This window comes from Pongo abelii, chromosome 5 (assembly GCF_028885655.2).
Source record: "Pongo abelii isolate AG06213 chromosome 5, NHGRI_mPonAbe1-v2.0_pri, whole genome shotgun sequence".
NCBI lineage: Eukaryota > Metazoa > Chordata > Mammalia > Primates > Hominidae > Pongo > Pongo abelii.
The window spans coordinates 147453082-147466598 of NC_071990.2; the positions used below are offsets into that span (position 1 = coordinate 147453082).

The 13517-nt window shown below is 37.3% G+C and overlaps 1 long non-coding RNA gene across 1 annotated transcript in view; it reads left to right on the plus strand.

The window, feature by feature from the left end:
- Window positions 1–10237, plus strand: part of LOC103891017 (uncharacterized) — a 61340-nt gene extending 51103 nt beyond the window's left edge. The window contains exon 3 of the long non-coding RNA XR_008526519.2: window positions 1178–10237. This is a non-coding gene — a long non-coding RNA (uncharacterized LOC103891017). The remainder of the gene's footprint in view (window positions 1–1177) is intronic.
- The last annotated feature ends 3280 nt before the right edge of the window (window positions 10238–13517 follow it).

A 13517-nucleotide genomic window follows, 5' to 3' on the forward strand; every position in this document is an offset into this window, starting at 1 on the left:
TTTAGATACTATCAGTCTTCTGACTTTGTTCTTCTCCTTCAATATTGTTTTGGCTACCTTGGTTGTTGTTTTTTTTTTTTTTTTTTTTGCCTCTCCATATAAACTTTAAAATCAGTTTGTTCATAGTCACAAAATAATGTGTTGGGATTTTACTAGTGATTACACTGAGCCTATAGATCAGGTTGGGAAGAACTAATGTCTTGAGAATATTAAGCCTTGCTATCCGCAAACATGAAGTATCTCTCCATTTATTTATTCTTTGATATTTTCTTCAGTGTTTTGTAGTTTTTCTGATGTAGATATTGTACATATTTTGCTAGACTTATACCTAAGTATTTCATTTTTGGGGGGTGCTAAGGTAAATGGTATTACATTTTTAATTTTAAATGCTACTTGTTCATTGCTGGTATATAGAAAAGCAATAGACTTTTATATATTAGTCTTCTCTTACAACCTTTCTATAATCTCTTATTAGTTCCAGAAGGGTTTTTTTGGTCAATCGTTTCAGGTTTTTTTTTTTTTTTTTGAGACGGAGTCTCACTCTGTCGCCCAGGCTGGATTGCAGTGGGGCAATCTTGGCTTACTGCAAGCTCTGCCTCCCGGGTTCACACCATTCTCCTGCCTCAGCCTCCTGAGTAGCTGGGACTACAGGCGCCCACCATCACACCCAGCTAATTTTTTTTGTATTTTTAGTAGAGACGAGGTTTCACCATGTTAGCCAGGATGGTCTTGATCTCCTGACCTTGTGATCCACCCGCCTCAGCCTCCCAAAGTGCTGGGATTACAGGCTTGAGCCACTGTGCCCTGCCTCAGATTTTCTACATACATGATCATGTCATCTGTGAACAAAGACGGTTTCATTTCTTTTTTCCCAATCTGTATACCTTTTATTTCCTTTTGTTGTGTAGCATTAACTAGGACTTCAAGAACAATGTTGAAAAGGACTGGTAAGAGGGAGTATCCTTGCTTTGTTCCTGATCTGAGTGGGAAAGTTTCAAGTTTCTCACCATTAAATATGATGTTAGCTGTAGGGTTTTTGTAGATATCCTTTATCAGGTTGAGGAAGTTCCTCTTTATTTGTAATTTACTAAGAGTTTTTACAAAGAATGGGTGTTGGATTTTGTAAAATGCTTTCTTTTTGCACCTACTGATATGTTCATGTGATTTTTCTTCTTAGGCTCTTCATTCGATGGACAAAAACCACAAGATTATCTAAATAGATGCAGAAAAGGCCTTCGATAAAAATCCTCATTCCTTCATGTTAAAAACTCTCAATAAACTAGGTATTGATGGAACATACCTCAAAATAATTAGAGCCATTTATGACAAACTCACAGCCAGTGTCCTCACTGAATGGGCAAAAGCTGAAAGCATTCTCCTTGAAAACCAGCACAGGACAAGTTTGCCCTCTCTCCCAACCCCTATTCAATATAGTATTGGAAGTTATGGCCATGGCAATTGGGCAAGAGAAAAAAATGAAGAGTATTTAAATGGGAAAAGAGGAAGTCAAACTATCTTTTTTTGCAGATGACATAATCCTATATCTAGAAAACCCATTATCTCAACCCAAAAGCTTCTTAAACTTCAGCAAAGTCTCAGGATAAAAAATCAAAGTGCAAAAATTGCTATACACTAATAATAGGCAAGCCAAGAGCCAAATCATGAATGAACTTTGATTCACAATTGCCACAAAAAGAATAAAATACCTAGGAATACAGCTAACAAGGGAAGTGAAGGACCTCTTCAAGGAGAACTACAAAGCACTGCTCAAAGAAATCAGAGATGATGCAAACAAATCGAAAAACGTTCCATGCTCATGGATAGGAAGAATCAATATTATGTAAATGGTCATACTTCCCAAAGCAACTTATAAATTCAATGTCATTCCCATTAAATTACCATTGACATTCTTCACAGAATTAGAAAAAACTATTTTGAAATTTATATGGAACCAAAAAAGAGCCTGAATACTGAAAGCAATCCTTAGCAAAAAGAACAAAAGTAGAGGCATCAGGCTAGCTGACTTCAAACTATACTACAGGGCTACAGTAACCAAAGTAGCATGGTACTGGTACAAAAACAGACACATAGACCAATGGAAAAGAATAGAGAATCCAGAAATAAGACTGCACACCTACAACTGTCTCATCTTTGACAAACCTGACAAAAACAAGCAATGGAGAAAGGATTCCCTATTTAATAAATGGTGCTGGGAGAACTAGCTAGCCATATGCAGGATATTGAAACTGGAACCTTCCTTATGCCTTATACAAAAATCAACTCAAGATGGATTAAAGACTTAAATGTAAAACTCCAAACTATAAAAACACTAGAAGAAAACCTGGGCAATACCATTTAGGATATAGGCATTGGCGAAGATTTCATGATGAAAACACTAAAAGCAATTGCAACAAAAGCAAAAATTAGCAAATGGGCCTAATTAAACTAAAGAGCTTCTGCACAGCAAAAGGAACTATCAACAGAGTAAATAGACAGCCTACAGAATGGGCGAAAATTGTTGCAATCTATGTATCTGACAAAGGCCTAATATCCAGAATCTATAAGGAACTTAAACAAATTTACAAAAAAAAAGCAACCCCATTAAAAAATGGGCAAAGGACATGAACAGACACTTCTCAAAAGAAGACATACATATGGCTAACAAACATGAAAAAAGCCTTCACATCACTAATTATTAGATAAATGCAAATCAAAACCACAATGAGATACCATCTCACATCATTCAGGATGGCGATTATTAAAAAGTCAAAAAATGACAGATGCTGATGAGGATGTGAAGAAAAAGGAACACTTTAATACTATTGGTGGGAGTGTAAATTAGTTCAACCATTGTGGAAAACAGTCTGGTGATTCCTCAAAGACAAAGAGGCAGAAATACCATTCTACCCAGCAATCTCATTACTGGTTATATACTCAAAGGAATATAAATCATTTTCTTATAAAGACACATGCACATATATGTTTATTGCAGCACTATTTACAATAGCAGACATAGAATCAACCTAAATGCCCATCAGTGATAGACTGGATAAAGAAAATGTACATATACAACATGGAATACTATGCAGCCATAAAAAGGAATCAGGTCACATGCTTCGCAGGGACATGGATGGAGCTGGAGGCCATCATCCTTAGCAAACTTACACAGGAACAGAAAACCAAATACTGCATGTTCTCACTTACAAGTGGGAGCTAAATGATGAGAATACATGGACACATGGTGGGGAACAACACACACTGGGGCCTGTTGGAGAGTAGGGAGTGGGAGGAGGGAGAGGATCAGGAAGAATAACTATTGGATAATGGGCTTAATACCTGGGTGATAGGATGATCTGTGTAGCAAACCACCATGGCACACATTTACCTATGTAACAAACCTGCATATCCTGCACATGTATCCCTGAACTTAAAAGTTGGAAATAAAAAAAAAAGAGTGATTATGTCAGGGACTAGGTGGTAGCTGTGGAGATGATGAAAAGTGGTCAGAGTCTAGATGTATTTTGAAGGTGGGCTTGATTGGCTGGTGGATTAGATGTGAAGGATGAGAGAAGAAAAAGTACTAGGATGACTCCAGAGTTTTTTCCTTGAGCAAGAAAAAAGGATGAATGCCATTTACCGAGATTATAGAAAATAGCCAGTCTGTTTATTCTTACACTATCAATTGACACAACTTCCAGTTAAGTTCATTTTATTTTCTGAAAGTTACAGGAGAAGACTTTACTGGTTATGACCTTATATTGCTTTAATGGTCATCTATAGCCAAAATCATGGACATAAATTCTAGGGAGGGTTCCTGGTAAGCCTCCTATTCCTGTTATGAGAAGAAACCAGCATGCCCATGCTTCCCAGCAGCATACTGTAATTGCTAAGTGTCAGTGATGATGTCAGTTTTAGTGTCTCAGTAACAGTTGTTAGAGTAAGGAAGGAAGGAAGGAAGGAAGGAAGAGGATGAAAATAAAGAACGAAAAGTTAGAAACTATGTAGTCCCAGCCTCTAGAAGCCAGAGGCATGGTCTACTTAGGGTCCTCTTGAGACAGGTGAAGACTTTTCAGTGTCACAAAATTAATATCACAAAGTGATGTTATGTTAGTATTATGACATCAAAATGTGTGGGCAGGCTGGGCGCAGTGGCTCACGCCTGTAATCCCAGCACTTTGGGAGTCTGAGGCAGGTGGATCACCTGAGGTCAGGAGTTCGAGACCAGCCTGGCCAACATGGGGAAACTCCGTCTCTACTAAAAATACAAAATTAGTGGGGCATGGTGGAGCAAGCCTGTAATCCCAGCTACTGGGAAGGCTGAGGCAGGAGAATCGCTTGAATCCAGGAGGAGGAGGTTGCAGTGAGCCGAGATCGTGCCATCGCACTCCAGTCTGGGCAACAAGAGCGAAACTCCATCTCAAAAAAAAACAAATAAATAAATAAAATAATAATAATAATAATAATAATAATAATAATAATGTGTGGGCAGATGTCATCTACACCATAGTTTCAGAATGCAATAAATTCACATTTAAAAACCTTGAAGTACACTGTATCAAAACTTTACTTCATCTTTCATTCTTATGTGATTCAGTTGATAGGCTAGAAGGACAATGAAAGTGAGTTCCATCATGCCGCCTGGTGTCTGTGTCCTTAATGATAAAGACTGAGTGTATTTGCAAACTCTCCGTTAATGACAGCATTTTTTTTTACTCTGAGCTTTATTGAGGTATAATTGACATACAAAAATTGTACATATTTAAGGTGTATAATGTAATGTTTTGATATACATATACATTCTGAAATGATTACCAAAATCAAGATAATTAACACATCCATCACCTCATAGTTATCTATTTAGCAAATCCTTTACTAGGTGGCAAAATTGATTTTAAAATCACATTTTTATCCCCTTGAAATTTTTTCATCTGTAAATTTTCAAGGGCAGTCTTTTAATAGAATACAAACAGCTCATTCCTTCTGTGGCTCCAAGCTGGCACTTCAGCATTGGGTTTAAATTTTAGAGCAACATATGAAAATCTCCTGAATAAACTTGTCAATGATTACGGTCATCAAAACGTAGTATGATCAAGGAAACTGGTTTTTGCATAATATTCTGAATATTCTGAATATTCAACTCCACTGAGCTTGAATAAATGAAGTATAAATTAAACATATCGATTTTTTTCTTTTGGTACATGGTCTATGTTATTGCAGATTAGCATCCCCAAAATCCCAAATTTGAAATGCTTCAAAACTTAAACCTTTTGAGCACTGATATAAGGCTCAAGGGAAATGCATTTTGGATTTCAGATGCTCAACCAGTAAGCATATAATGCAAATATTCAAAAATCTGAAATCCAAAACACTACTGGTCCCAAGATATGGGATACTCAACCTGTACCATGGTAAATGGTTAGTTCTTCCTTGGCTTATGCCAGTGGTTCTTGATTTAAGCCCCAGGAGATATTGGAAATGTCTGGAAACATTTTTGGTTGTCAAAGCTTGGGGGTGGAGTGTGTTTCTGGCATCTGATGGGTAGAGTCTAGGGATGCTGCTCAATCTTATAATGCATAGGACAGGCCCCAGAAGAAAGAATTGCCTGGCCCAAAATGTCAACCAGTAGTGCTGAGGGTGAGAATTCTTGACTTATGCCATAGACATTCCACAGCTCAAATCACAGTTGCATTCCTTTAGCTGAAGCTTACAGTTCAGTTGTTCTACTCAATATTTGAATGCTGAAGGAAGACTGGCCCTCTAGGGTTGTATTTCTAGAACAGGGAGAATGTAGTACTTTGAGGTTGCATGCTTTAGAATTAGTCATTATGTGAGTTGGAAGACCATTTGATTCTTTATTAGAAGTTAGCAAGTGTGCCAGATTAGACCTTCACCCAAGAATGTCATGAGGGTTGAAAGGTTTTTAAAAGATAATAGTTATCTTTGTTTCATGTTTAACAACTTTATGCATTGTCTGGTCATTCCAGCTCCACAGAAAGCTCTTCAGTTGAGTTTCAATTACAGCCCGCAATTCCAGATGCTACAACATTTTAACTGTGCCTACCAGATATCAGTAAGATTCACAGACCTGGAGTACAACATTCTTTACAATGTGTGCTTCATATTTTGAAGGCCATCTGTCTCATTTTCATCTACAATTGGCTCTGCTGAAGTTTTGCATGCCAAATGATATTTTTTAAAATAAGCTTTTGTGCTACTTTAAAAATGTTTCAAAAATATCTTCGAGATACAATTCACACACCATGAAATTCAGCCATTTAAAGTGTACAAGTCAATGGTTTTTAGTAGATTCACAAAGTTGTGCAACTATCACACTACAGTCTAAATTTAGAACACTTTCATTACTCCATAAAGAAACCCCATGCCCATTAGCAGTCACTCCAGTTCCTCTCCTAGTCCTGGGCAACCACTAATGTAATTTCTGTCTCTAAAGATTTGCCTGTTCTTAGAGGAGTGGCGGTGTACACCTATAGTTCCAGCTACTTGAGGAGGCCAAGGCAGGAGGATCGCTTAAGCCCAGGAGTTTGAGGCTGCAGTGAATTATGATACTGCTACTGCACTCCCATCTGGGTGACAGAGTGAGAACCCATCTCTAAAAAAAATAAAGATTTGCCTATTCTAGACATTTCTTATAAACAGAAATATACAGTATTTTGGGAGTGTTTTTTTTTTTCTCTTAGCATAATGTTTTTAAGGTTCATCCATGTTGTAGCATGTATAAATATTTCATTTCCTTTTTGTCCAAATCATATTCTATTAGAAGTATAACCATATTTGATTTATCCATTTATCATTTGATGGGCATTTGGGTTGTTTCCACTTTGCCTACTATAAATAATGCTGCTATAAATATTCACATAAAAGTTTTTCTATGAGCACATGTTTTCATTTCTCTCCATTATTATTATAGGCTGAACTGTGGCTCCACCAAATTCATAATTTGAAGTCCCAACCCCTAGTATCTCAGGATGTAACTATTTAAAGATAAGGTGTGTACAGAGGTGGTTATGCTAAAGTAAAGCTGCTAGGATGGGGGGCTCTAATCCCGTATGAATAGTGTCCTTATAAAAAGCCATCAGGGGCCTGTCTGCACAGGGAAAGACCATGTGAGGACACAGAAAACAGCCATCTGCAAGAAAGGAGAGAGATCTTAGAAGAAAACAGACCTGCCAGCACTGTAATCTTCAACTGCCAGCCTCCAAAACTGTAAGAAATAAATTTCTGTTGTTTAATTTACTCAGTCTGTGGTATTTTGTTATGGCAGCTCTAGCAAACTATTACAGGTATATACCTAGGAGTAGAAATGTTGGGTCATGTGGTAACTCCATTTAACACTCCAGGTACCTGCCAGACTGTTCATATGAGTTTTTGTATGAATATATGTTTTATTTTCTCTTAAGTACATAGGAGTGGCATAGCTGCTAGGTGTACATTTAACTATTTAAGACACAGATAAATGGTTTTCCAAAGCAGCTGTACCATTTTACATTCCTACCAGCAATGTTCGAGGGTTCCAATTTTCCATATCCTTAACAAAACTTGTTATTGTCTATCTTTTGACTATAGTTCGAGGACTAAGCTCTGATTTTTATCTTGCCCAAATTCCTACCTAAGAGGTCTGGGGAGTCATGTCCTACAAACCTTGGATCCTCATCAGATGGCTTTTATTTGACCATGTATATTGTGACTTGCTTTTCAGTCTGACTCTGGCGTAACATTATGAGACAAGGAAATAATATTTAGCCCCAAAATATATTTCCTTGCCATGCCTTGAAATTGCCCTGCAAAGCCTCTTGTGGGAAAAATCCACATTCCATAGAAAATCCCCCTCCCCTTTCGTTTTCCTTCCTTTCTTTGTAGATCCAGTGGATAATCAACTAAGAGCTAGGCATCCTTTTAGATTTGATAGAAACATTTTACAACCTACCCTCTCTCTGAGGTCTGCTATCTGAGAGATTCCTCTGAACAATAAAACTGGTTCTCCACAATCCTTTATCTTTAACCTGAACATTCCTTTCTATTGATCCCAAGTCTTTTTAGACAAATTCAACCAATTGTCCACTCGAAAATATTTAAATTTACCTATAGCCTGGAAGGCCCCACTTTGAGTTGTCTCATCTTTCTGAACCAAACCAATGTATTTCTTAAATGTATTTGATAGATGTTTTATGCCTCTCTAAAATATATAAAACCAAGCTGCACCTCGACCACCTTGGGCTCATGTTCTCAGGACCACCTGAGGGTTGTGTCACGGGCCATGGTTGCTCATATTTGACTCAGAATAAATCTCTTCAAATATTTTACAGAGTTTGACTCTTCATCGACAACTCATGTGGTGTCAAGTGATAGCTCATCGTTTTTTAATAGACTATTTTCTAGAGCAGTTTAAGGTTCACAGCAAAATTGAGCAGAAAGTACAGAGTTCTCATATACCCCTGCCTCCCCCCATCCCCATGCACCCCTGCCTCCCCCCAACCCCATGCACCCCATGCACAACCTTTCCTACTATCAATATCCCACATCACAGTTGTACATTTGTTTCAAATTATGACACATCATTATCCAAAGTCCATAGTTTATATTAGGGTCCATTTTTGGTGGTGTACATTCTATGGGTCCAGCAAATGTGTAATGACATATATCCACCCGTGTAGTAGCATACAGAAGGCTCACTGTCCTAAAAATCCCATTTTGTTTATTCATTCCTTCCTCCTCTCCAAACCTTCATATTTCGGTTTTGATATCTACTTTCCCAGCTGCTAAAGCTGTTGATCATCTTTTCATGTGCTTATTGGTCACTTACATATTATCTTCTTTGGAGAAATGTCTATTCAAATCCTTTGCCCAGTTTTAAATTGGGTTATTTGTCTTTCTGTTGTTGAATATCACTGCTTTTTAAGGTTGAGTTTGCTCCCTGCCAAGGAGGAAAACCCATGACTTTTGTCTACTATGAGAAAAACGCTAATACTTTATTATTCTGGAGAATGGCTTCCTCAGGAAATTCACTGTTCCTTTCTGCTTGAGATTCACTAAATGTTAATGAAGCCACTTTGTGGTTTCGGAGCAGAGCCATCGTTTTTCTTGGCAGCCAGATTTATAGGACTCCAAAAGAAACAACCAGCATTAGGCAGTATTAAATACAATTTGGAGATAAAAGCTCATCAGTGTGTATAACAATTACTGATATCAAAATCAAGGAATAAGAATCAAATAGCACTTCTTACTGTTCATGGACTTCAAAAGATTTATATGAATTTGGAACTATTAAAACTTCCTCTAAATTTAAATATGAAACAGATAGGAATAATACAGTTACATGAGAAATATTAGTCATTTCTCAGTGCTTATGAGCTGGGTCCCTTTGGTGGACAGTATTTGTGCAAATGTTTTAGCAACTACATGACTCTGCTCTGTTGTGAGCCATAGTTATCATATTTTTATTGATTCTAACCAGTTAAATTACTATTTACTGAACACCCACTGCCTCTTGTACTGAAGTCATTCAATTCTTTGATACATTTTAAAAAAGAAATAATTGCTTTTTCTCTGTTTACTAACTTTAAAAAAAAAAGAAAATAACACCCCCCATCCCTCCTTGTATTTCTTAGTTGGCTGAAGATATTTTGGAACTTAACACCATATATTTTGGGAGAAAGAAAAACAAACCTAAAACAGAAAATACCATAGTTATTTAAATATAGGACTGAAAAGAAACTCTTGAAGTTTATCTGCACTTAAAAAAACTCTTTCCTTTTCTTAAAATTTTTCAGAAAGGATTTCACTATCTCCTTTGATAGTTTATTCTGCATTCTAAAACTCTCTTTTCTCATGGATAATCAAAACCGATCCTATAGGCGCCTCTTCCGTATTCAGTAGAAAAGGTGACCAGCGGCCGGGTGAGGTGGCTCATGCCTGTAATCCCAGCACTTTCGGAGGCCAAGGCAGGTGGATCTCCTGAGGTCAGGAGTTCGAGACCAGCCTGGCCAACATGGTGAAACCCCGTGTTTACTAAAAATACAAACATTATCTGGGCACGGTGGTGGGTGCCTGTAATGCCAGCTACTCAGGAGGCTGAGGCAGGATAATCGCTGGAACCCGGGAGTCGGAGGTTGTGGTGAGCCAAGATCGCATCATTGCACTCCAGCCTGGATAACGAGTGAAACTCCATCTCAAAAAAAAAAAGAAAGGAAAAAAGAAAAAAGAAACGGTGACTAGCTCCCTCCACCATCTTGATATAATGATGAAATTCTTCACGCCTTCTCTACTCAATGAGGGAGAAAACAAACATGAAAATATTGGAAGACACAAGACTAAGTACTAACATTTGTTGACAATATTAATTTTCTCAATGTTTAGGTTTCTGAAAATAGAACATTTACTGTTGACTTTTCCCCTCATGTTACCAGGTGTATCTTCAAACATTCTAGAAACTTCATGAGATAATAAATTATTATTAAGCCAAATTAGGTGCTTTATCTTTTTGACTGAAAAAATTGAAACATGGAATAAATTCATTATTTAATATTAACATAGGTCTACATTTTCTCTGCAAAATTCTTGACCCATAACTGCAAATTTTAAGATTAAAAACACAGGCTGACTGCAGTGGCTCATGCCTATAATCTTAGCACTTTGGGAGGCTGAGGCAGGAGGATCACTTGAGCCCAGGAGTTTGAGACTAGCCTGGGCAACATGGAGAAACCCTGTCTCTACAAAAACTACAAAAATCATCCTAGTGTGGTGGCATGTGCCTGTAGTTCCAGATACCTGGGAGACTGAGGTGGGAAGATCACCAGACCCTGGGAGGTTGAGGCTGCAGTGAGTCACGATCATGCCACTGTACTCCAACCTGGGCAACACAGTGAGATCTTGTCTCAAAGAAAAAAAAAAAGTTGAAAAGGAAAGAAACAAACTTTTCAGGAACGGTACACATGCAAAGCAAGCCTGGCACGTAATGAGTATAAATTAGAAATTATATAAAATATATACATTAGAAAATATAAGTTAATGTATATAAAATAGAAAATATACTTTTTTGGTTAATAAAACAAAATGATGTGAGGTTATGAAGAAATTGTATAATTTCTTAATTGGCTTTGAAAGCAATTTCAAGCATCCTAAAAGAGTTTTGAGTGATAAAAATGTAACTAGAATAAAAGCTTCTCACATTCGTAAGAGGAACAATTACTTCTCTTCCAGTGATCTCCAAACTTATTTAATTACATATCTCACCAGTAAAAGGTTTGTGCAACTATATATCCAGTGCATATTTATTTAAAATGTAAATAGGTTATTAACTATTTCTATTTTAAAGCATGCATAAATTATAGTTGGAGTAAAACAATGTAAAATATTGTGTTTTTACTTACTAACAGGACAGAATCTTTTTGCTGTTATTAAAACATAGTTTTTTAAAGTTTTTAAATAAAAACAGGCTATTGAATATATTTCATTATTTAAATTCTTTGCTGTTGTTTGTATTAGTCCATTTTCATACTCCTATGAAAAAATCCCCAAGACTGGGTAATTTATAACGAAAAAGAGGTTGAATTCACTTACAGTTCCACATGGCTGGGGAGGCCTCACAATTAGGGTGGAAGGTGAAGGAGGAGCAAAGACATGTCTTACATGGTGGCAGGCAAGAGACTGTGTTGAGCATGTTGTTTTTGTTGACACATATGAAGGAAATCCTAGGTCCCTTCAGACTCCTTGGTCTTGGAGATCCCTAAGGATCACACTTGGAAACTGATGGTCTATGGCAATGGGTCCTTTTAGGCCTTGAATCCCTTTAAGATCTGACAATATGAAACTCTGTCTCTGGGAAGCTGCTGGAAGGTACACATCTTGGGAGTTTGCCCTTTGAAGCTCACCTGTGGACGTTTTTTCCTTCCATAAGTCCACTGACTCCGGTTAGGAATGCTTGGTCTGATAAGCGTCCTTTTTATGTAATGGTAGATAAACTGCTTTTTCCAATACCTACACACACAATTTCAAAACCAAGGAGGAAATAAGATTGAAAAAAAGGAAGTAAGGAATAATGGAAGAAAGGAAGGGAAAAAAAGAATTAAAAGGTGGTTTACTGTAATCCCAGCACATTGGGAGGCCGAGGCAGGTGGATCGCTTAAACCCAGGAGTTCGAGACCAGCCTGGGCAACATAGCGAAACGCTGTCTCTACAAAAAATTAACCAGGTGTGGTGATGCATGTCTGTAGTACCAGCTACCTGGGAGGCTAAGGCGGGGAGATCACCTCAGCCTGAGAAGTTGAGGCTGCAGTGAGCTGTCATGGCACCACTACACTTCACCCTGGGTAACAGAGACTGTGTCTCAAAAAAAAAAAAAAAAAAAAAAAATGGTGGTTTACTCAGTAGAGATCTTTATCTTGCTTGAAAGGCCAAAGCCATTTTAAGAAGGAAACTTGCTAAATCTTCTCCTGTATGTGTAAATAGTAATCCCTTAAAAATAAATCACTGCATAAACGAGAGGACTGCTTGAGTCATCATTAATAACTTATTAAAAAGACAGAAGTGCCTCTTACAGAGGTATAAAGTATTTATTTGCACCCTATCATGCTGGCAGAAAACCTGGGAAGGCAAATCTTGAGTGCAGGGTAGAAAATGGTCAGTTGCAGAATATAAACATTAACATGATTATAATTACTGACTTGAGAAGTGAAAAGCACTGGGGAAGTTTTAGGTAAATACAACATTCCACACTGATGCTTTCATAGTTTAATAGCGGAATCACTTACAAACATTCTGATAAAGATCAGAAACTAAAATGCATTCCTGTTTAAAACACAGATTTGCATTTACCAAAGAAGACATAATTCTCTGACAAAGGAAAAATACACTCAACATTATCAACAGGCAATGATGCTGTCAATGGAAATTTTTACAAAGGCTCTGGAAAAATAACTGGAGACAGTAGTTGTTTGATTATGGGAAGCCAAGAGATCAGAAGTGGCATGAGGTGCCTTACGGTTCTGGGTAAAGAATTAGGGACATGATGCAGTAAATGTTAATTAAACAGTCTTGGCAGAAAATGACCACAGGTAATTTCAGTATGTCCTAAATAAATAATAAAATGTGCAGAAATGATTTCTAAGGAAATTTGAGCACAAATGTTTGCTCATTAGAACACTGGAAGGGTCAGTAATCAAAAACTGTGTGCATATAATCACAGGTCTGGGAAGATCCCATAGGTGGAAAATGTGTCCTTGGACAAATCGCTCCTCTAATAGGCTATCTACGGGGGTGTGGAGCATTAAGAGCAGGTTTACTGGAGAGACAAAGATAACAATAGGGTTTGGAAAGGCAGACCATTTAAAAAAGGCTGATTTTTTGATAAGCAGGGAAAAAGTTATTGATTTTAATAATAGTAGTGACCTATACAAATAACATTATACAGATAATGGAGGCTGTTTTTTTTTATTTCTATTTTGCAGGAAAAGAAGCATAAGCTGCAATAAAAATTTGGTTTCAAGATAACAGTCAGTCCC